The sequence below is a fragment of the Monodon monoceros genome, unplaced genomic scaffold, assembly GCF_005190385.1.
Source record: "Monodon monoceros isolate NGI ecotype Baffin Bay Population unplaced genomic scaffold, NGI_Narwhal_1 Super_Scaffold_4, whole genome shotgun sequence".
Taxonomy (NCBI): Eukaryota; Metazoa; Chordata; class Mammalia; order Artiodactyla; family Monodontidae; genus Monodon; species Monodon monoceros.
The window spans coordinates 59,482,691-59,495,311 of NW_021703781.1; the positions used below are offsets into that span (position 1 = coordinate 59,482,691).

The following is a 12,621-nucleotide window of genomic DNA, read 5'->3' on the forward strand; positions in this document are numbered from 1 at the left end:
TTTTTCGGTACGCGCACCTCTCACTGCTGTGGCCTCTCCCGTTGCGGAGCACAGGCTCCGGACGCGCAGGCCCAGCGGCCATGGCTCACGGGCCCAGCCCCTCTGCGGCATGTGGGATCTTCCCGGACCGGGGCACGAACCCGTGTCCCCTGCATCGGCAGGTGGACTCCCAACCACTGCGCCACCAGGGAAGCCCTGGTTTCAGGTCTTATATTTGATCACTTCATGAATCTGTGTGCATCTTGCTCGGGGCCATGCTGATCTTCTCTGTATCATTCCGGTTTTAGTATAGGTGCTGCTGAAGCGAACAAAGCAAAATTTCTTTTAGCATCTCAGTGTGTATGTGCACTTGTATATATATGGTAGGGTGGCAGTGGGGATTAGAGTACATCTGAAATACAACTTAATGTATTGAATGTACTGCTACGTAAAATATATGCTGTTGGAATAAACAGCTGTCAACTAGTAAAATTGCCTAATCTGTGAAGTGCTGAGCTATGTCCACAGCATAAGCAGTGGGCTTCGTGTGCTTTCCCTAAATATCCACTTCCCCCCAAGGGGAGACTCAAATTGGCCTTCTCCTCTACTGGTCAAAGTTGAAGAACATGGGTTTGTAATCTTTCTTAGTTTCCCCTATCTAAATTCAGGGCTGAAGTTCAGAATCATTTTTCCAAAGAGAATGTTTCCTCTAACCATATTCTGTAGCTTCTCTGTACAAGGAAGTGTGGGATATTGTCCCTGAGAACACTGGGGACAGGCTGACAGTCAAAGCACTCTATGTGTGGTTGGCCTGTCTGCTTCGCACTTCAAGGGTCCAAGCTCTTTACTCCTGGACCAAGCCGATAGAAATAAACACTTCATAACTTTCTTGTGGAGATCACAGTAAAAATGAGCAACTGACCTTGTTGCCACAGGATGTTACCCCAGCTATTTCCCATTTGCAATCTGGTTCTGAGCAGACCAAGGAAAACATAGAATGAGACTGTACTCTGGCTCAATTATACATTCAAATTGCCTGTCTTTAAAACCCCCTAAAAACTGTAATGGCTTAATTAAGCTGGTAACTTTATGGCATGCTTCTGCTCACAGCCTAACTCTGAGGCCTTTCTCTTTCACTGTCAGTGATAATTCTGCTTTGCTGGGATGGCTGGCTGCTGGAAAGAGGTGGGGAGCTCCAGGGTGGGAAAAGGAAGAAAATAGATCTTGGGGAAGCTAAATTCCGCTTGTGGCAGATGGTCTTCAAATCTCCAGTCCTTTGGAGTCCATAAACGAGAGCTCTGGGGAAAGAGTAGGCATTAATTTAGGTTCTAGGAAGAGCAGGGTGAGTTTTCACTTGGTGAAGCTCGCCTTTGGAATCCATCAACTAAAACACTATTTCTTGGAAGAGAAAAAGGCAGGTTATGACTTGCATGTTCCCTGAAAGGAAAAGAAGACCGTCCTATTTGAAAGCAGTGTAGCTCCACCCCCTGTCCTAATCTAAATGGCATCCTTCTTACATTTCATGCCCACATGATGTATAATCTTGGAGAAGTATTTCATGTCATTGGATGGCCTTTCCACCTTCATCTGGAGGTGGCTGACCTCTGCTGAGAGGTGGGCTGTTCTTCTGAGTCAGTACCATCTGCTTTCCTGAAAGAGCTTCTTAGGGCTGTAACAGTTTCATTACCAAAACATTCAGGTCTCTTGATATTATTTGAGAAATTCTTTATTTAGAAGTATTGAAGCATTTTTCCAATGCAAGAATTAACTGAAGAAAATTAATTGCTGATCACCTTTATTTTTTCAAGTGCAGTTAAAGATGTGGTCTAAAGAATCAGACTATTTTTCTCCTAAGGCCACCTCTATCACTCGCCAGTAATGGAGACTTAAGTTAGCAAGTCTAATAGAATAATAACACTAGTTCCTACCTCATAAGTTTAGTGAGATTTAGTGAAATAGTACATGTAAGACACTTAGCACGGTGCCTGGCTCTTAATCACTAAATGTTAGTTTATGATATTATTATTGTTCCTGTTGCTCTTAATTTTACCAAGCTCACATTCTATAGGATTTATACTTACGGCAACACTCAACAATTTTATATCTGATCATGGGTCAGATAAAGAGCGAAGTGGACATATTTGCCACCCTGACTCCTCAGGGTTACAGGGAGGTGATTGGTGACCCAGTTTCACTAAGTTTTTCTTCTTTGGACTTCTGGTGTCCGTCTTTTTATTTCTCCTTTACCAGTTGCTTGCATTAGCCTTTTGGGAATTGTGCAGAAGAGTTTTTCATTTTTAGGAAGCCACAAGTTCCCTGTCTTTAAATCAGAGGTGAAATGTAGCATGCCATGGCAGCAATCCAAAGTTTGGAGGTCACATGGACTTTCTGGTTTAAACTCATTTTCTATGAAATCAAAATGTATCCTTTGCTTTTGAAAGCACCAAAAGTGATTAGCTGAGACAGCAGTGAACACACATGAGGAAGAGGCCCCTGGTGGCTGAAAGGAGGCTTCTGCCTCTCAGTTTTTTAATGGCATGCGAAAGACATTAATCCACACTTTCATTTCCTATTACCCAAATAGAAATGTCTTGAGATAATGTGAATACCTTATGGCACAAGTGACTTTCTAAAGTATCTTATTAGAACTCCTTATCAGAGTAATTTAGGCAGCATTGGGGCTTGACAGCCGGGAACACACTGCTTAAACACTGACCCTTGGGAGCAGCTCACAAGAAGTTAGTCAAATACCAGTGGGGAAACTTCCAAGAGACATGGCAGCTTTAGCCTTTTCTCAAGCGCAGGGCCCCTCTATCATGTCACATGCAGGTGACTTCCTTGTGTGGCAGCTTCACCCAGAGAGAAAGTCAGATTTCCCAAATGTCTCTCAAGAACCATTAGGACAAATCACGCGGTCACAAAGGGAAGCTGGGACATTACTGCAGAAAGCAAAGGGTGAAACTCTGTCCTTGAAGGGTGTTTAATAGAGAATGATGCCGTAGGTTTTGGACGCACTCTTTTGCAAGAGGAAGTTTATAAACTGCCTAGGCTCCTCTGCTGATGTTTAATGTACGACAGGCTAATGTGGATTTTTATTGGGGAAAATGCAAAACAAAATACCCCCAAGATAATACCCCCAAACCCAAACCCACAGTCAAAAAATCCCTGCAAAGTGTTTCTGTGTCTTCAGAATGGAAGGTTTTGTTTTGTCTGAAGAAAATGGCTTACGTGAGGATGTACCAGCATGGGCTGGGGACTTTGCATTGCTGAATTGCAGTCTCCACCTCTTTTCACTTCCCAAGGTGCTGTGATACGTCAATCCTCACACTGAGCCGCCTCCTACTCTGCTCAGATTTATTTCAAATGAAGAGCCCTTTTCTTCGTTTCCCCAGGAGACTCTGCCAGAAGCCCATAGTGGCCACCATCTACATTGTTTTCCTTTATTTTTCAGTTTCTCCCTGTAAGACGGCCTCCCAGTAAACCTGTAATTGCTTATATGAACCGACACTATGTCCTTTTTTTTAACATCTTTATTGGAGTATAATTGCTTTACAAAGGTGTGTTAGTTTCTGCTTTATAACAAAGTGAATCAGTTATACATATACATATGTCCCCATATCTCTTCCCTCTTGCATGTTCCTCCCTCCCACCCTCCCTATCCCACCCTTCTACGTGGTCACAAAGCACCAAGCTGATCTCCCTGCGCTATGCGGCTGCTTCCCACTAGCTATCTATTTTACGTCTGGTAGTGTATATATGTCCATGCCACTCTCTCACTTTGTCCCAGCTTACCCTTCCCCCTCCCCGTATCCTCAGGTCCATTCTCTAGTAGGTCTGCATCTTTATTCCCGTCTTGCCCCTAGATTCTTCATGACCTTTTTTTTTTTTTAGATTCCATATATGTGTGTTAGCATACAGTATTTGTTTTTCTCTTTCTGACTTACTTCACTCTGAATGACAGTCTCTAGGTCCATCCTCCTCACCACAAATAACTCATTTTCATTCCTTTTTAGAGCTGAGTAATATTCCATTGTATATATGTGCCACATTTTCTTTTTTTCTTTTTAATAGATCTTTTTTGAAGTATAATTGCTTCACAATACTGTTTTAGTTTCTGTTGTACAACAAAGTGAATCAGCCATATGCACACATATATCCCCATATCCCCTCCCTCTTGAGGCTCCACCACTACCCTCCCTATCCCACCCCTCTAGGTCACGGCAAAGCACCGAGCTGATCTCCCTGTGCTATGCAGCTGCTTCCCACTAGCTAACTAGTTTACATTGGATAGTGTATATCTGTTGATGCTACTCTCACTTCGCCCCAGCTTCCCGCTCCCCACCCCATGTCCTCAAGTGCATTCTCTATGTCTACGTCTTTATTCCTGTCCTGACCCTAGGTTCTTCAGAACCTTTTTTTTTTAGATTCCATATACATGTGTTAGCATATGCTATTTGTTATTCCCTTTCTGACTTACTTCACTCTGTGTGACAGACTCTAGGTCTATCCACCTCACTACAAGTAACTCAATTTCATTTCTTTTCATGGCTGAGTAATATGCCATTGTATATATGTGCCACACCTTCTTTATCCATTCATCTGTCAGTGGACACTTAGGTTCCTTCCATGTCCTGGCTATTGTAAATAGTGCTGAAATGAACATTGTGGTACATGACTCTTTTTGAATTATGGTTTTCTCTGGGTATATGCCCAGTAGAGGGATTGCTGGGTCGTATGGTAGTTCTATTTTTAGTTTTATAAGGAACCTCCATACTGTTCTCCATAATGGCTGTATCAATTTACATTCCCACCAACAGTGCAAGAGTGTCCCCTTTTCTCCACACCCTCTCCAGCATTTATTGTTTCTAGATTTTTTGATGATGGCCATTATGACTGGTGTGAGATGATATCTCTTTGTAGTTTTGATTTGCATTTCTCTAATGATTAATGATGTTGAGCATTCTTTCATGTGTTTGTTGACAATCTGTATATCTTCTTTGGGGAAATGTCTGTTTAGGTCTTCTGCTCATTTTTGGATTGGGTTGTTTGTTTTTTTGTTATTGAGGTTCATGAGCTGCTTATAAATCTTGCAGATTAATCCTTTGTCAGTTGCTTCATTTGCAAATATTTTCTCCCAATCTGAGGGTTGTCTTTTGGTCTTGTTTATGGTTTCCTTTGCTGTGCAAAAGCTTTTAAGTTTCATTAGGTCCCATTTGTTTATTTTTGTTTTTATTTCCATTTCTCTAGGAGGTGGGTCAAAAAGGATCTTGCTGTGATTTATGTCATAGAGTGTTCTGCCTGTGTTTTCCTCTAAGAGCTTGATAGTGTCTGGCCTTACATTTAGGTCTTTAATCCATTTTGAGTTTATTTTTGTGTATGGTGTTAGGGAGTGATCTAATCTCATACTTTTACATGTAGCTGTCCAATTTTCCCAGCACCACTTATTGAAGAGGATGTCTTTTCTCCACTGTATATTCTTTCCTCCTTTAACAAAGATAAGGTGACCATACATGCGTGGGTTTATCTCTGGGCTTTCTATCCTGTTCCATTGATCTATATTTCTGTTTCTGTGCCAGTACCATACTGTCTTGATTACTGTAGATTTGTAGTATAGTCTGAAATCAGGGAGCCTGATTCCTCCAGCTCCGTGTTTCTTTCTCAAGATTGCTTTGGCTCTTTGGGGTCTTTTGTGTTTCCATACAAATTGTGAAATACTTTGTTCTAGTTCTGTGAAAAATGCCAGTAGTAATTTGATAGGGATTGCATTGAATCTGTAGATTGCTTTGGGTCATAGAGTCATTTTCACAAGGTTGATTCTTCCAATCCAAGAACATGATATATCTCTCCATCTATTTATAACACCTTTAATTTCTTTCATCAGTGTCTTATAATTTTCTGCATACAGGTCTTTTGTCTCCTTAGGTAGGTTTATTCCTAGGTATTTTATTCTTTTTGTTGCTGTGGTAAATGGGAGTGTTTTCTTGATTTCACTTTCAGATTTTTCATCATTAGTGTATAGGAATGCCAGAGATTTCTGTGCATTTTGTATCCTGCTACTTTACCAAATTCATTGATTAGCTCTAGTAGTTTTCTAGTAGCATCTTTAGGATTCTCTATGTATAGTATCATGTCATCTGCAAACAGTGACAGCTTTACTTCTTCTTTTCCGATTTGGATTCCTTTTATTTCCTTTTCTTCTCTGATTGCTGTGGCTAAAACTTCCAAAACTATGTTGAGTAAGGGTGGTGAGAGTGGGCAACCTCATCTTGTTCCTGATCTTAGTGGAAATGCTTTCAGTTTTTCACCATTGAGAATGATGTTGGCTGTAGGTTTGTCATATATGGCCTTTATTATGTTGAGGAAAGTTCCCTCTATGCCTACTTTCTGCAGGGTTTTTATCATAAATTGGTGTTGAATTTTGTCGAAAGCTTTCTCTGCATCTATTGAGATGACCGTATGGTTTTTCTCCTTCAATTTGTTAATATGGTGTATCACATTGATTGATTTGCATATATTGAAGAATCCTTGCATTCCTGGAATAAACTCCATTTGATCGTGGAGTATGATCCTTTTAATGTGATGTGGATCCTGTTTGCTAGTATTTTGTTGAGGATTTTTGCATCTATGTTCATCGGTGATATTGGCCTGTAGTTTCCTTTCTTTGTGACATCCTTGTCTGGTTTGGGTATCAGGGTGATGATGGCCTTGTAGAATGAGTTTGGGAGTGTTCCTCCCGCTGCTATATTTTGGAAGAGTTTGAGAAGGATAGGTGTTAGGTCTTCTCTAAATGTTTGATAGAATCTGCCTGTGAAGCCATCTGGCCCTGGGCTTTTGTTTGTTGCAAGATTGTTAATCACAGTTTCAATTTCAGTGCTTGTGATTGGTCCGTTCATATTTTCTATTTCTTCCTGGTTCAGTCTCGGCAGGTTGTGCATTTCTAAGAATTTGTCCATTTTTTCCAGGTTGTCCATTTTACTGGCCTATAGTTGCTTGTAGTAATCTCTCATGATCCTTTGTATTTCTGCAGTGTCAGTTGTTACTTCTCCTTTGTCATTTCTAATTCTATTGATTTGAGTCTTCTCCCTTTTTTTCTTGATGAGTCTGGCTAATGGTTTATCAATTTTGTTTATCTTCTCAAAGAACCAGCTTTTAATTTTATTGATCTTTGCTATCATTTCCTTCATTTCTTTTTCATTTATTTCTGATCTGATCTTTATGATTTCTTTCCTTCTGCTAACCTTGGGTTTTTTTTGTTCTTCTTTCTCTAATTGCTTTAGGTGTAAGGTTAGGTTGTTTATTTGAGATGTTTCTTGTTCCTTAAGGTAGGATTGTATTGCTATAAAATTCCCTCTTAGAACTGCTTTTGCTGCATCCCATAGGTTTTGAGTCGTCATGTTTTCATTGTCGTTTGTTTAGGTATTTTTTGATTTCCTCTTTGATTTCTTCAGTGATCTCTTGGTTATTAAGTAGTGTGTTTTTTCGCCTCCATGTGTTTGTATTTCTTGCATGTTTTTTCCTGTAATTGATATCTAGTCTTATAGCATTGTGGTTGGCAAAGATACTTGATACAATTTCAATTTTCTTAAATTTACCAAGGCTTGATTTGTGACCCATGATATGATCTATCCTGGAGAATGTTCCATGAGCAGTTGAGAAGAGAGTGTATTCTGTTGTTTTTGGATGGAATGTCCTATAAATATCAATTAAGTCCATCTTGTTTAATGTATCATTTAAACCTTGTGTTTCCCTATTTATTTTCATTTTGGATGATCTGTCCATTGGTGAAATTGGGGTGTTAAAGTCCCCTACTGTGAATGTGTTACTGTCGATTTCCCCTTTTATGGCTGTTGATATTTACCTTATGTATTGAGGTGCTTCTATGTTGGGTGAAGACACTATGTCCTTTGAAAATTGGTTCACTTATTCCATAAAGATACACTGACCTTAATTGTAAAGCTCAGTATACTGCCATCTGCCAGACAGACTTTCTACATTCACAATTTTCTTGCACATGTGTTTTTGGCATCTGAGTGTTATGATTTAAGCTTGTTTCTCAAAATGCAAGTGCATTTGATTTTTTAAATGCTGCCCATTTATCTTGCTACATGAATCAATTTTTTTCCTACTCCTCTCCTCATCGATAGTGTTGCCTTTCAATTCCTCCAACATATTTCAGGTAAATGGTCAAATCACTGTGTGCACAGTCAAAGATGCATCAGATGTTTCCTGCTGAGGCAGAGAAGATGAACAGAGTTAATGTGTAAATGATAGGCCAATGATGAGGTCAATATTTACCCCATGCTACAATAAATCTTGATAACTGGATAACTACCAAAACAAGATGTCAATAATCAGGGTGATGTGCTGTAGCCTTCCAGAATAGTTTCATTTGAAAGGTATGGAAATTCTGGGAATAAAGCTTCCAATAATTTTGTGGTATGCTTTTGGTCCTAAAAGACAGTCATCCTTTATATCAAGGTAAAGATCTAAAATCTCATTGGTTTTCAAACTTTAATATACATTAGAATAACTTGGGGCATTTTAGTTAAATACAGATTCCTAGATTCCACCCATATTATGATGAATAGGTATGGTCTTGTGCCCATCTAGTGTTTCAAAAAACACTAGGTGAATCTGACACAGACAAAATAGGGAACGTATCTTTGAGAAACACTGATATAAACTGTACTGCTATTCATTGTGCCTGGGGGGTATGTGATTACTTAAGTAATCAACCCATCAACTAATCAACATTTATTTAGAGACAACTAGTTCATAACAATATGGTCATAAAGCCATTATGAAGTACTCACTTGTACTTTTTCTGTTGCTGCTCTGCCCTAGCTAGTAAAATGGTAACTTTTGAATCTTACATATGAGATTGAATAATGTAAGAACAAAGCTTATTGGCATAATTTATCAATGATGATTATTTTAAATATCTCTTAAAATAATTGCTCATACTTGGAGACATAGCCTTCTCCTAAATATAAATGCAAAAAAATCATTACATTTTATTTACTAATAAAGGAAGACTGATATATATAGTAAAATCAGTTAATATATAATTTTGTGGTAAGTGTATCCTGATCAGTAAAACATTTTTCAATATGAAACTCAATGCATTGTTTATTAAAGACTATATAGGCGTTAAATATTACTAATGTCATATATATTAAACAGTAGGAACACTATTATAAATTTAAAATAGGATAAATTTTAAAAACTAGAGATTCAATATTTTCTTCCCGCATATACCAACAAATCATAAGTGTTATATTCTCAACTGTCCTAGTAGTCTTGTTTGTCTAGCCTGGTTTGCAAATTTTGACTGACTTTCTCTTAGGTGGAAAGTTCTTAGCTGGTACATAATTAAAGAATAAATAATTTCCTAAAAGTGAAACAAGAATGTTCTCTTTCAGCTCTGACATTAGCTAATATTTCTCAAACAGTGATTTTTGTTGGTATTTCCAGGTACATCTTTAAAATAGTTTTTGGGCTACCTTTCCCCAAAATGGCAGGGAAAAATGCATTAATGGATAGACTGTCCTCAATTTCAAGTCTTTCATCCATAAGTTGTATTTAAACCACTGGTCCCTTTGTGGTGCTCATCTATTTGATTGTCTCCAAAGTATGCATGTACATCTCAGGATCCTGTTTTGATTTCGTTGTAGTTCGATGTCATTGATTGTTTTCTTTATAACTCATATTGAAATTCTTTGGTATACCTGGAGGCTCCTCTAAGAGTCTCTAACCTCCCTGGCTTCATTGAGTACTTTCTCCAATGAACAGTCTCAATATATATTTGCAAGTGATTTCAAAATTGATGTGCAAAAGAATCACTTATGAATTTTGGGGGAAAAAAAAAAGATTTTTACTCATTGAATCTGAAACAGGGACGGAGTTCATGTATTTCTAACACGCTCCCAGCCATATGCTTGTTGCTGCCAATCTGTGAACCAAGAGTTCTACACTGCACATTTGGCTTTTGCCAAGTGCTACAATCTGTTATTGATCATATTTCCAGACATATACACTATATACTCAACTGTATATACTTCCCATGAGTGTGGCAATCTCCTCATAAGATTCTCATTGCTGATGACAATAAGGTACTTGACATCAACTCTATAGTCAGTAAACATTTTTAATCTCTGAAATCTACTTCCAAGAAAACACCTTGTGATCATGAATTGATCTTGGAAGAGTGTCAGCACAATAAGTGTGCCAAATCTTTGTCATCCTTCAGAGATTTTTAAAGACTATCTTAGACATTATTGCTGTTGTTGTTGTTTACTTCTGAGAGCATTCAATAAGCATGGAAAGACAAAAGGAGAATGAGATACAATATACTGAAATGATATTCACCGAAACATTGAAATTGAAGATTTCTGGGAGGTGTTATAATAGCAACCTTATTTTCTTCATTTAAAAATCTATGTTTCCCTAAATGTTTTATTGTTCACATGTATTACTCTTATTATAAAGTAATCATTATGAACTTTTAAAATCCCAGAATATCTTGTATCTTTTTTCTTCTAAACCTCATGGAAAATACCCACAACTTGGCTATTTGCCATGATTTGTTATGCCTTGTTCCCTTGTTATTTGTCACATTTTGCTTATTTGTCTAGCAATACTCACTGGAGAGACATTTTTATAACTCCACATTTCTCAGCCCTTTGTTAGTGACATGGTATGTACTCAGGATCTACCTGTTGATTGATCATCAATTTTCTGGCTTTACTGAATTTGCATATAGACTGTATGAAAAGAAGTTTAACACATCAAATCAAATAGCTTAAAATCACCAAAGGTGTCTGATATTGTTATACAGGTTTACATAAATATTGAAGTTTACATCCCAAGTAAGAGCATAGTCCTATGGCTTAGTACATGCCAAGAGAAAATACAAGGCAAGATATCAATGGAAACCCACATAGAAAAATTTAGTGAGTATTACTCATAACTTCTCATCTCTTAACGCACCTGTCTGCGCACATAGAAATGACCATATTTCTGACTGGTCTAGAGTATTGATGGGCTGGCACTGAGCAGGTTCTGGGATGACAAATTACATGTTTCCATCCTGGAGAAGATGCTAGAGAAAAGATGAAAATTACTTGGGGTAGCTGAAAATCACACTAAATATCATTTTCTTTGTTTCTGCCAACTTTCTGCCATTATGTTCATCTTGATTTAAAGGACATATGATGAAAATGGAAAACAGTTTCTAATCACAGCGATTAATTACCAATGACTAAATTTAAAGTGATTTCCTAATTAAAATTTCAAAGTATCCTAGGTATAATGTAAGACTAGAATGATGAGGCAACACAGAGGATTTCTTTAGAACAGCCTACCAAGCATCAAGGAAGAAGGGATATTCCCAAACATACAGAAAAGTAGGTTCTTGTTTAAACTGTTCTCAGAGTCTCCATCCATTGGAACAAGCCATTCTTATCCTAGTGGTAAATACAACAGAATCAAACGTGGAACTGCTGTGAGTGATCCAAAAAACTGGTGGAGACCCATGTGTTGTGCATAATACACACATAGACTGGCAGAACATGATGGGATCCAAGAATCACCGACAGGGATAAGCAGTCAACAAGTTGCACTGGTGATTCATTCAACAAATATTTACTAGCCGCATATTATATGTCAGGTACTCTTCTAGGTACCTGGCATACATCAGTAAATGGACATATTCCTACCTTTGTGGAGTTTATACGCAAGCAGATACAGGAAGATAGGAAATGGTATACCAGATAAGTAGGTAAATTATATTTTTGTATGTGAGGAAATAAGTGATATAGATAAAAGGAGAGTAGGAAGATGGCAAGCACTAGTTATGGGATGGGAGTGAGGTGGGTTGCAATTTTAAGTAAAGGTGTCAGAGTAATCCTCATCGAGAAAAGGGTATTTGAAAAAAGACTCACAAAAAGCGAGGGAATGAGCCACACAGTTATTAGGGGGAAGAGCTTTCTCTTCTCTGGTGCAAATCCCTAATGCTAGAGTATGCTTGCCTCATTCCAGGGTCTTCAAGGAAGCCTGTGGGTCTAGTGTGGAGTCGGCATGTGGGAAAAATCATAGGACATGGGTTTATCAATGCAAAAGAGGCTCATATCATGTAGGTCATTGTAGGCCAAAGTAAGGGCTTTGGCTACTTGACACAGGGTCAGATTTCAACATCAATCTTAGTTTTCATTCTCTCTGTACTTCCTTTTATCATTCCTTTTAACATGACAATATCTTCCAGTCCTGCTTCTACTGTGTCTTTTCTTACTATCTGTGCTCTTGCAATAAGAATAAACCTGATTTATGTCTTTGCTCATTCCAATTCACACTAAACTCTATGGGCAAATTTGTTTTCCTACAGTACAGGGAGTTTTCCTTATAAAAATATCATATACGCTTGTCATTAGAATTAAGTCAAAACTTCTCTCTTGACCTCGCAGGATCTGGCTCCTACCTTCTCTTCAAAAAAAAAGTTTCCTGTGCACTATTCAATTGTTCTCTCCAATTTCTATCTCTTTGCTCATGGCACTTTGTAAACATCTTCTCAACACCTTTCCATTCTTCATATCTCCCCAAATGCCATGGCCACCTTTATCATCACCCCTAATCTCAGCAACAAGT

The 12,621-nt window shown here is 38.2% G+C and overlaps 1 non-coding gene across 1 annotated transcript; it reads right to left on the bottom strand.

The window, feature by feature from the left end:
- Positions 1 to 207: 207 nt before the first annotated feature.
- Positions 208 to 309, bottom strand: LOC114883505. Its single transcript, XR_003790601.1, has one exon. It is a non-coding gene; the product is annotated as a U6 spliceosomal RNA (small nuclear RNA).
- Positions 310 to 12,621: the final 12,312 nt, after the last annotated feature.